Source organism: Nicotiana attenuata, unplaced genomic scaffold (assembly GCF_001879085.1).
Source record: "Nicotiana attenuata strain UT unplaced genomic scaffold, NIATTr2, whole genome shotgun sequence".
Taxonomy (NCBI): domain Eukaryota; kingdom Viridiplantae; phylum Streptophyta; class Magnoliopsida; order Solanales; family Solanaceae; genus Nicotiana; species Nicotiana attenuata.
This window is the reverse complement of record NW_017673686.1, coordinates 37,884-49,893: the sequence shown is the minus strand read 5'-3', so window position 1 is coordinate 49,893 and position 12,010 is coordinate 37,884.

Genomic DNA, 12,010 nt, shown 5'->3' with positions numbered 1-12,010 from the left:
GTGAAAAAGGAGGTGTGACAGCTCTGGCGACTCTGCTGGGGATAGAACCCAGAATTTCGGTTCAGGGTTCAAGAATTCGAGCTCAGTTAAATTGTTATATTTGGCTTTATCTGATTTTTCTACATGTTCCATGCTATGTGCTAAATGTTTCACCGCTTTAATATTTGTTGAATTGTATATAAACTGTGGCGAATCCCTTCCTCTTTCTGAGTCTTCTACATCATGGAGAAGGGTGCACTTCGTGTAGCTTCTCTTCTGTTTAGAGTCTTTTCCCATTTAGAACGAGGTTAGGATAAGTTGCAAAGCCGGCGGAGCTTCTGTATCCCCGGTACGCTGCCTCCCCCTCGGCCCGAGTTGTCCGCTCGGGTAAGCCAGGTCTAGGCCAATAAACCTAGGGTTTAAACCTAGAAGAACAAAACCTCATGCCGGATCCCTAGTAGGACGCTTGTTTGCATCATGTGCATTTGACTTAGGGGACTCAACACAGGGGTTGGGTCCGTCTAGGACAGGTGACCTGAAATAATGGACCATCCTGATGCACCTTACGTGCTACTTGCGCATTTATTTGCTCGGCCTCGCATGTTGACCGGCTTGTCTAAATAAGTGGAAAAAGGAAATAAGCAGTGTTGGGACTAAGTGAGGGCAACCAAAAACCAGTGTCCAAGTAGTGCCGAAATGCTGCAGGATTTTTGAAAAAAAAAAGGAAAAAAAGAGAAGGAAAGTAGTTTTCTTTAGTTTGTTGGAAAAGAAAAACAAAAAGAGGGTTTTATTTTCAAATTAGTTTGATTATTTGCCATTGAACAAGAAAACACAAAAAATGAATTTTTGCTTTCAGAAATAGTGTATTTGCCAAAGAGTCCTATTTTCAAAAATAGTTAGGTTTATTTGCCCGAACTACGCTGGTTTGATTCTCACCGGATGTGAGATACGTAGGCAACCCTCGTCGGGTCCAACCTTCCCTTTTGCAACAATAGCCCAAAAAATATCAATTTTAATTCTTTGTCATACATAAGTCGGGTGACGCCATTCTTGTTAAAATAAGCCGAATGTCCCTGAAAGGACGCCGGAAGGCCGTTTTTGCAAGAATAGCTACCCTGAGTCAGTTTTTACATGGTTTGCGGGCACAGCCTTAAAATCTTCCTCCCAGAAGTGCTGAAAGGCCGTATTTGCAAATCCAAGGCCTGTTTTTTTAAATAAAGAATTTTTGCACAAATAGCCATATTTTCAAAATAAGTCATTAAAATCCCCTAATAAATGTGCAGGATGGATTCAAGTAACATCGAAACCTTCTCAGTCCTGAGCGAGATCCCTTTAAAACTTCACATGTGGTGGCATGATTTAGGAAAGGGAAGCAGAGATACCGTGGTCAAAAGTTTGGGTGGTCTCGTCGATTTGCTGAACATCAAACCAAGAAAAGATATTATTGAGGCATTGATACCATTCTGGGATCCGACCCGTAATGTATTCCGGTTTTCAGATTTTGAACTCACACCTACATTAGAAGAAATTGCCGGATACGCCGGTCTCAACGGGAACCTCCGAGGTAGATACCCACTTGCCCCACGACCGGTAACCCGTCATAGGTTCTTGGATTTATTGAACATCAGCCAGGATATTTAAGACCCGCATCTGGCGGAAGGGTGTTGTACATTGCATTTCTTATATCACCGGTATGGTAACCCCATCGGCTTTGAGGAACCCAACACAGGATTGACACATGCTGGAAATAAAGACAAATGGGAAGCCCGACGGGGATTAGCCTTCATGGTCGCCTTTTTGGGAGTAGAAATTTGTCCAAGAAAAGACGGTCACATAGACCTTGGCCTGGTAGGAATGCTAGATGTTTCCATGAAAAAGCCTACTAGCACGGTGGTTCCCCTAATTGTAGCAGAAATGTACCGAGCGTTGACCAAATGTCGGGAAGGGGAAAAATTCTTTCAAGGTTGCAATTTGCTCTTACAATTGTGGATACAGGAACACCTCTGTCACCGCACAGGCTATATGAACTACGGTTTAACTGGATTGAATTGTATTGCAGAATTTGAGACCCGGGTGACAGGTATTGAATTCCCTGAGGATACTGAGGCCTGGTCGTCATGCTTAAGGTCCTTGACCGCAGATAAAGTTGAATGGGCTTATGGATGGCTTCCTGCTACTGAAGATGTATACACATCAGCAGAGGTCTCTTATATTCTTTTGATGGGTATTCGAAGCATACAGCCTTATGTGAGCACGTGATTTTTGCCCTAAGCAATAATTCCCAAAATTTCAAACAAAACAATTTTCCTAGTATTTTATAAATTTTTGTGAATTTTGTGGCATTCTTTGGTAATTGTTGCATTTTTATTTGTGCATTTTAATCCATATGAAAATACAAAAATATGCATTGGCATTTAGGGATTTAATTTCACAATTTTAGTATTAATTAGTTTTAGAATAAAATGTAAAGAAAATTGCAAGAAAATAGTTCTTTGCATTGTTAATTATTGCGTTTGTCTTTAAATAGAGTTTTAAGTAATTTTAGGAGTTAAATAGTGTAATTAGGTCTTTGCTTTGTTTTAGCATTTTATAAAATCAGAAAAATAAATAAATACAAAAATACAAAAATAGATAAAAGAAATAAAAGGGAAAAAGAAAAATCAAAAAATGATCTTAATTGGACTGGTCTTTGGGCCAAAATGGCTGAGCCCAAATGAAATAACCCTGAAAGACCCAAGCCCAACCCTGGTGACCCGGTCCGTCTCCCCTATCCCACCAAACGACGCCGTTTTGGCCCTAATCAATCCTGGCCGTCGAGGTTTCACGATCTAACGGCCAGGAAGTTAGGGTCACTTCATATATATATGTCCAAACGCATCCCCCTACCCCCTCGTCACCCCTCTCTCACCCTATCCCTCAGAGACCCTAAACTCATCGGCATAACACCGCCGCTGCCCCGCCTCCCTCCGCCGTCCTCCGCCCTAGCGTCGCCGGTCGGAAATCGCCGCCGCCGCCGGCGTTGCTCCAAATGACCCCAAATTAACACCCCGTGATCCTCTCTTCTCCCTCACCTCGAATCTGCAAACAGCTCCCTTCAAAACCTAGCCTAGCCCTTCGAATCTTCGCCGGAACATTTTCCGGCCATGACACTACCAGTCCCAAATGCAACCAAAATTACACCACCGGTTCTCCTCGCTCCCCTCTTTCCAACCCTACCCTTGGTTTCCCTCGAATCAACGCCGAACCCTTCGAATAACGGTTTAAAGTTTTCCGGCCACGACATCAGTTGTCCCAAATTAACCCAAATTCACATCACGGAACCGCCCAAGCCTCCTCTACCCAACCCCCATAGCCACTTGTCTCGAATCTCGCCGGAGCTGGTCGATTTTTGAGTCGACGAGGCGGCAAAACCCTAGAATCATATCGGTGAGTCCGCTCCATTTTTTTTTTTTTTGTTTCTGTTTTTCTTCTTTTCTCTTATAGTTTGAAGTAACTCCATGACTGTTTTGGCTCATGAAACTGTTTTGGCGATTTGGTCATTGGTTTAGGTATAGTTTTATTTCAAGTAATCTAAGTTTAGTCCTTCCTTGTTCGATCATTTCTTGTGTGAATTGATGCTGTAATTTTAATTCCTAGGTTCAATCTTTTGTGTTGATTCTCGCCAATTCTGTGCTGGATTATGTGTTAGGTTCTGATTGTTTGTTCTAATCTGTGCTAGTTTCTGATTTTAGTTGTGATTATTAGTCTAATTCTTCGTTAATTTGTTTTGATAAGTTCTGGATTAATTTTGTTTACCCAGTAATCAGTACTTCTCTAGTTCAATACTTAGTTTAGGTGGATTTGGCTTTAGCTGATGATGTTAATTGGTGAGTTGAGATTTGGGTCGAGGGTTAATAATTGCAAAATAGATTCAGGGGTTTTGTTTGGGTTTTGGTAGTAATTTCAGAGAGTGCTAAGGGTAGTTTAGGCATGGGAAAAGGGTAGTTTAATCAAATTTGGTAATTGTTGAAGTGAAGTGAGGACAGAATAGGAATTGTATTGGGTATAGAACCTCCTAGGATGGACTATAGTGCAGGTTTCAGTAAACTTAGGGTAGTTACTTGTGTAACAAGCTAAGAAAACAAGGGGTAAAAAAATAGAATTGAGATAGGGACTAAGGGTTGAAATGAAAATCTGAAATTGGACCCTAAGTTCACTTATAAAATGGGCACTCTTTTGCCTTGTGAAAGAAGTTTTGGCAGCCATCCTAAAACCCCCCCCGCCCCCAAAAAGGCATTCTAACCAGTTCGTGGAGCCTAAACTTCCCTCAAATAATACTGTTATATTGACATTAGGATCAGAAACAATCTGGTTTTTCTCAGTGTTCTGTTCTATATTTGAAAGTTACTGCAAAGAGAGTCGTTGGGTTATTTGAGTTGCTGTAGTTGATTTTGAGTAGTTCAAGTTGGTTTTGGGTTGCATCAGTGCTCGAAATTGTGCTGTGTTTGGTCTATCACTGGAATTTCGAATCTGTTCCTGAACTTGCTGTGTTGACTGATTTGTTACTGGATTTTGAACTTATTCCTGGGTGCTGTTGAGAACTGTTACTGCTGCTTATCTTTTCCTCTTCTTATTTGCAATTACCAAGGTACACGTTTGAATCTGCTCTGCTGTACTTTGAGCTTGAAATGGATACAATTACTCACCTATTTGATCCTGAAATATGCTGCCTGGACTGTGGTTGTTGGTAGTTAATAGGCGTTAGATTTAATTGTACAGCATAGTGTAAAATCGATTTGTATGTGTGTAAATCCTGGACTGTATAATTGAGACTGGACTGGACTGCTTTCGATACTGTGAGACATTTAGAATTGATTGTAGTCACGTTCCCAATATCTGGATACCGCATATTAATGTTAGAACTAGAAATCCTGAATAATGAGCTTTTTTTTTATTTTTAGAACTGCAGTCCCTGTTGTATTAATTCGAATAGGCATGTTAATATTACGCCAGGGTATTTGCACTATTCATGCTGAGCTTGCACAACGCTAACAGTCTATTGTAATATGATGGACCACTCTAGTGTCAGTCACGCTTGCGTGTAACATGTAATATGTGCTTCCCTCTGGTTTTGTTTTTTTCACCATTAGTGACATCTAGGAACTCACCAGTAGGCAAGTAAATAAGTATACTTTGTTCTCCCTCGTATAAGTCATTGAATACAATTAAAATAGCCTGAAGTCACTCAGTAGATTCACATTTGGTGATTTGAGACTTTGATTGGTTTGGCGTAGGCCCAGGCCCAGTTTTGACTCCATCCTCGTTTGGGCCTGGACCAGGGCAGTTTGATGGCCCAGTTGGAATCATGCAGACCTAGGTGTAGTTTTCCCTCATTGGGCTTATCCTAGAGCCCAATGGCTGGACTGCGGTGCATAATTACCACTTAGTCCAATAATAAATTAAGTAGGACTTTCCTCCATTACTAGAGACAAGTAAAAATAGAGAACCATAGTTGTTTTTTTTAGTTTTGCCTTTGAATAATAAATGAGACAAGCCTCGCCAAACAAAAACACACAAATTACGAGGCCTTCAATAAATATTACATTAATTTTTAGACTTCGGGATGGGCCGTTTAGCGAATTTCACGGCCTTCCACAAATAATAACACGTTAGTCTCTTTAGGCGCGTATTTTAATAATATTACCTTCTTAAATGCGGGTGCACATTTATGTGACCCAAATCCAAATCTCAACAAAGTCGAAATGTGTTAACAATCACGGGTGCACTGGTGCGACGTGGTTCGAGGCGCATTTTCACGACGTTGCAATTCTTATTAAAAATAGAAATAAAAGCGGTTTACTAATAAAAGCACATAAGCTAGAACATGTTTTGAAATCAGATAAAATCAAATACAACAGTTGAGCGACCGTGCTAGAACCACGGAACCCGGGAATGCCTAACACCTTCTCCCGGGTTAACAGAATTCCTTACTCGGATTTCTGGTTCGCGGACTGTTAACAGAGTCATAATTTCCTCGGGTCGGGATTCAACTGGTGACTTGGGACACCCTTAATCTCCCAAGTGGCGACTCTGAAATCTTAATAATAAATCCCGTTCCGATTGTCACTTCAAGTTGGAAATAACTCCCTTTATCATACCCTCTTCCGGTAGGTGTGTAAAAAAGGAGGTGTGACAGCTCTGGCGACTCTGCTGGGGATCGAACCCAGAACTTCGGTTCAGGGTTTAAGAATTCGAGCTGAGAATAATTGTTATGTTTGGCTTTATCTGATTTTCCTACATGTTTCCTGCTAAATGCTTTACTGCTTTGATATTATCTGAACTGTATATAAACTGTGCCGAAACCCTTCTCTTCTCACCTCCGGGGATGTGCTTACTGGTTGAGACTCCCTATTCTGTTAGTGTCATACCTTGAAATAAGAAAGAGGCCCGACAAGTTACTAAGCCGGACGATCCCGCGGGTCCCCGGTACGTAGCCCCCTCCTCGACTCGAGTTGTCCGCTCGGGTACACAGTCTAGAACACATACCCAGGTTTTGAACCTAGAATAACTTAACTTCATGCCGGATCCCTAGTAGGAACGCTTATTTGCATCACGTGCATATGACTTAGGGGACTCAACACAGGGGTTGGGTCCGTCTAGGACAGGTGTACCCGGAATAATGGACCATCCTGATGCATCCTACTTGTGCATTTATCTGTTTTGGACTCACATGCTGACCGGCTTTGAATATCTGGGCAATATTGAAAAAAAAAAGAGAGAAAAAGCGAAGTAGCAGTGGGGAGAATTAATTACCTATACCAGAAAAAAAAACCAATGGCCAAGTAGTGCCGAAATGCTGCCGGATTTTTGAGAAAATGAAAGAAAAAGAAGAAAAGTAGTTTGTTTTGTTTGCTAGTGGAAAAGAAAAACAAAAGTAGTTTTATTTTCAAATTAGTTCGTTTTATTGCCAACTAAAAAGAAATATAAAAGAATCTAGCTTTACAAAAAGTGAATTTGACCAAACAAAAAAACCAAAAAAAAAAAAGAAAAAAAGTTTTATTTTCAAATTAGGGGTGTTTTCAAAAATAGTTAGATTTATTTGCCCGAACTACGCTGGTTTGATTCTCACCGGATGTGAGATACGTAGGCAACCCTCATCGGGTCCAACCTCCCCTTTGCAAAAATAGCCAAAAATATCAAAATTCTAATTTTGTCAAAAAATAAGTCGGGTGATGCCATTCTTGTTTAAAATAAGCCGAATGTCCCCAAAAGGGCGCCGGAAGGCTGTTTTTGCAAGAATAGCCACCCTAAGTCAGTTTCAACGGTTAGCAGGCACAGCCTTAAAATCTTCTCCCCGAAGTGCTGAAAGGCCGTAACTGCAAAACCGGCCGTTTGTTTTGAAATTGGAAATTTGAACAAAAATAGTGTCATTTGCTTTTCTTTTTTAGGTCAAATAAGTTATTAAATCACCTTAATAAATGTGCAGGATGAGCACAACTCAAAATGACCCCTTTTCAATCATGCACAAAATCCCTTTGGAGTTGCGTCTGTGGTGGAACGATTTGGGCAAAGACGGGCAAGATGCGGTCAAGAAACATTTGAAAGGGCTTACCGGTTTGCTCGATATTGTGCCTCGGGGAGATATTATAAGGGCACTAGTTACATGTTGGGACCCAGCACATAATGTGTTCCATTTTTCGGATTTTGAGCTTACCCCGACATTGGAGGAAATAGCTGGCTACATTGGAAAGGATGAGGTTCCGTTGAGGCACAAATACTTGGCTGCTCCCAGAGTTGTAGCTGTACACAAATTTCTAGACTCCTTGAAGATAGTCAGGACCGTCCGTAACACAGACCTGGCAAATGGTTTTTGTACTCTAAGCTTCATATATCATCGCTATGGTCATATCGGGGGGTTCAACAACCCAGAAAGTAAGATATGTAGCAAAGGAAACCGCCAGAAGTGGGAGGAGCATCGATGTTTCGCCTTTATGGTGGCTTTCTTGGGGCTTTTAGTATTTCCGAGGAAGGATGGGAACATCGATATAAAAATAGCCGGGGTCGTCAGCACGTTAATTACCCAGGCCAAAAGTACACTTGCACCTATGATATTGGCGGACATCTTCCGAGCCCTTACAACCTGTAAGGCGGGGGAAGCTTTCTTCGAGGGGTGCAACATATTGCTACAAATGTGGATGATCGAGCATCTGTGCCATCGGCCTCAGTTTTTGAGTTACGGGTTTCCAGGAAAAACATGCATAGAAGAATTTTACACAAGGATTAAAGGAGTCAAATTGCCGGAAGGAGTCACGGATTGGACAGCATATTTTTCGTCCCTCACTGCTAGCCAAATAGAGTGGACACTGGGTTGGTTACCCGTTGATGAAATCGTGTATATGCCAGCAGCCCTACCACATTTCCTTCTGATGGGGCTCAAAAGCATTCAGCCGTACGCACCGTATCGAGTGTTGAGGCAGCTGGGGAGGTGCCAGATAGTACCTAAGGATGATGATCTTAGTTCGCAAGTGATTGAGATTGGCCCTGATGGCCAGTTTCCTGAAGCAATAGTTCGCCAGATTTGGAACGAATGCCAATACTTAAAAGGGGATACTTGCGTACTGGATCGGGCCAAAGGCGAAGTGTCGCCAGGATACCTTGCTTGGTATAGAAGAGAATGTGAGCACGAAAGGCCAGCTAAAAGACCACACATCCAGGAATTTGCTGAATCATCGCAAGAACAGTGGGCTTGGTTAGCTAAAGAAAATGAGTACAGGGCCCGCATAGGAGCATTGGAAAAACAGGTCCAAGACCTCCGATTTGAAAATAGCTTGCAAGCCGCTGCTGACGAAGGTGAGAGAAAAAGATTGGCCAAAGAGAATGAAGTCTTACGAGCCCAAATCCAAAAGATGAAGCTAGAGGCCGACAACCCCGTCAGAAGTGCCAAAGATACAAAGCTTATAGCAAATCTAAGGCAAAAGGTGAACGATTACAGTTTTGACCTCGACAAAGCAGAAAAGGAATTAGTTGGGGTCCAGAGGCAATTGGCTAAAAATGCAGAAGAACGGGCTCGCATGGTTAAGCAGTTAAAAGAAGAATATGACAATAAGGTCGCAAGATTAAAGGAAAAGGCCACTGCCGCAGAAAACCGAATGATTAAACAGGCAAAGGACTTCAAAGTCGAGAGAGAACACTGTTACATGGCATTGGCACAGTTAGAAATGGACTTACAGCAACTCCGAGAACAAAGCCAGGCGTTTGAGCAGACTCTAGAGGCTAGGGCCCAGCAGATAGGACGGTTGCTTCAAGAGAAAGGAAGAATCCGAGAGAGAATCTTAACCGTTGCTCATTCTATTACCCGTAAATGCCAGATGTGCGAGAACATGACCCGTACCACCTTCTTTGCATCAGTAATGATATTTGTGAAGCAGATAATGAATGACTTAGACAGACTCCAAGGGGAACTTGCATATAGGCCCGCGGCGAGACCGAACGATGTCCCGCGGGCACCAGGAGCTTTAATGTATTCATGATTGTCTTTGGGTCTGCATTTCTTCTTCTACTAGAGTTTGCCTTTTGAGTCTGTATTTCCTTTTAATGGAGTTAGGTCACTTGGGCTTGTATTTCTTTTTTTATCGGAGTCTGTATTTCCTTTTTCGTTAAAAGGCAGTCAGTTGATTGAGTCTGTATTTTGTGTGAACTAGGATAGGGACGGTGGAGTCTGTAGTTCTTTTTGCATCAGAATCGGTTTTGAGTCTTTGTAATAGACGTAGTTGCTATCAATAAACTTGAAAATTCCCAAAATATTCTGCTTCTACTTTACAGTTATTTTCCACGAACTACGCTTGGTCTGATTCACGCGGGGTCGTGATACGTAGGCAATCTCCATAGGATTCGACCGTTTATAAATAATAAAAGGGAAAACTAAAAAGGAATGATACAAATAGGGGAAAAACCAAAGGAAAGAGAATCCAAAAGAGGGAGAGAAAAACAAAGTGAAAAGGGAAAGATAAGAGTAGGAACTAATCGGCAAGAGAAAGAAATGGAAAGCCGGGATGACGCATGTGATTGAAATAATAGCAACGTTTGACTGCTTAGGTGCATCCATCCATCAATGTGCGGTTATCTATGTGTTAATGCCCTAACCGCTAACAAGTTGTTGTTGATGAGTCCAGGCAGGTGTTAAGCTGACTGGCATTCTAGCAACCCACCCTTACAATACCCGCTCGAAGGACAAGTCAAAAATGACCAATCAAGATCTAGATGCAAGCATTGTTGACCCATCCGGGAGAGGAGGAGGCAATGGACGTGAATACAATGAGGGAGGAGATGTATAAATTAAAGCAGCAGATGGCCGAAATGTACCAGGCCTGGTCGAAGGGACATCCACCACCAGCCTATCCTGCCAATCCCAATTACCTCCCACCACCAGCTCAACACCAAGATCCTCCCACAGTGAACTCATATCCTGCTCTCCCTACTCACCAGAAATATTATGGAACCACCTCTCAGACACCACCACCACCACCCCCCAAGCAAATTCCATGTCCCCCACCACCAATTGCTCCAGTATTCGTGGCTCCTCCACCCACCGCATTACACAAATCCTCTAGTGAACCTCTGTTCCAAACTCATGAAAACCACTATTACCCACCCGAACCCACCTTCAAACCCCCAGAACCATGCTCTTACGCTCCCCATCTTAATCTCTCAGTTGAAGAAGAGAAACCTCCCAAAAACCCCGAGCAAGAGGAGATGATACGAAATGTCAAAAGTTTAGAGCAGTCCTTCAGAAATATGCAAGGTCTCGGAGGTCAAGTGAGTGTGGCTTACAAAGACTTGTGTTTGTTTCCTGACGTCCAGTTGCCAGCAGGATTCAAATTACCCAAGTTCGACTTGTATGATGGCCATGGTGATCCGGTGGCCCACCTCAGGGGATTCTGCAGCAAGATGAGGGGTGCTGGGGGAAAAGATGAGCTATTAATGGCCTACTTTAGTCAAAGCTTAAGTGGCGCAGCGTTGGAGTGGTACACAAGACAAGATCATGCTCGGTGGTACACCTGGGATGACCTGGCTCAAGCTTTTGCATGTCATTTTCAGTACAATCTCAAAATTGTCTCGGACCGTCTGTCACTGACCAAAATCGAGAAGAAGCCCGGAGAAAGCTTTAGAGAGTACGGTTTCCGTTGGAGAGAGCAAGCAGCGAGAGTTGATCCTCCGATGAAAGAGAATGAGATGGTTGATTATTTCCTTCAGGCTTTGGAGCCAACCTACTACGGTCATCTGGTGTCCGCTGTAGGGAAAACTTTCAATGAGGTCGTGAAGATGGGAAGTATGGTGGAAGAGGGTCTCAAGTCCAACAAGATTATGAGCTACTCAGCCCTCAAAGCAACCACGCAGGCCATTCAAAGCGGCACCGGAGGAGTATTGGGAAAGAAGAAGAAAGAAGAAGTGGCAGTAGTGGAATCAAGGGTTTGGTCCAGGGGCCGTCACCATATTATCACCAACCTCGCCCTCACCCCCAAGCTTACCCGCATACCTCATATGGCCCACCACAGCATTACTACCCACCTCCTACTCCCCATTTCTCCGTCCATCATGCCCAGACATACCCCCAACCTCCTACCCGTGCACAATGGTGCGCACCCACTCCCCAAAACACTTACCCACCCCCAAGAACCAACAGAAACACCGCCGGAACCAGTTTCTAACCCAATCCTACATATAAGAATGATAGGTCGCAGAAGAAGAAGACGTTTACTCCTTTGGGTGAATCTTATACTAGCCTGTACCACAGATTAAGGCAATTGGGCATGTTGAACCCGATCGAGCCCAAATTACCAAACCCTCCCCCAAGGAACCTGGACCATTCAGTAAACTATGAGTACTGCTCAGGAGCGCCTGGACATGATATAGAGAAGTGTTGGCATCTGAAAACCGCCATTCATGAACTTATTGATACACGGAGAATTGAGGTGCAGGCTCCGGAGACTCCCAATATCACGCAGAATCCACTACCAATTCATCATGAGGCTCACATGATCGAGATAGTGCA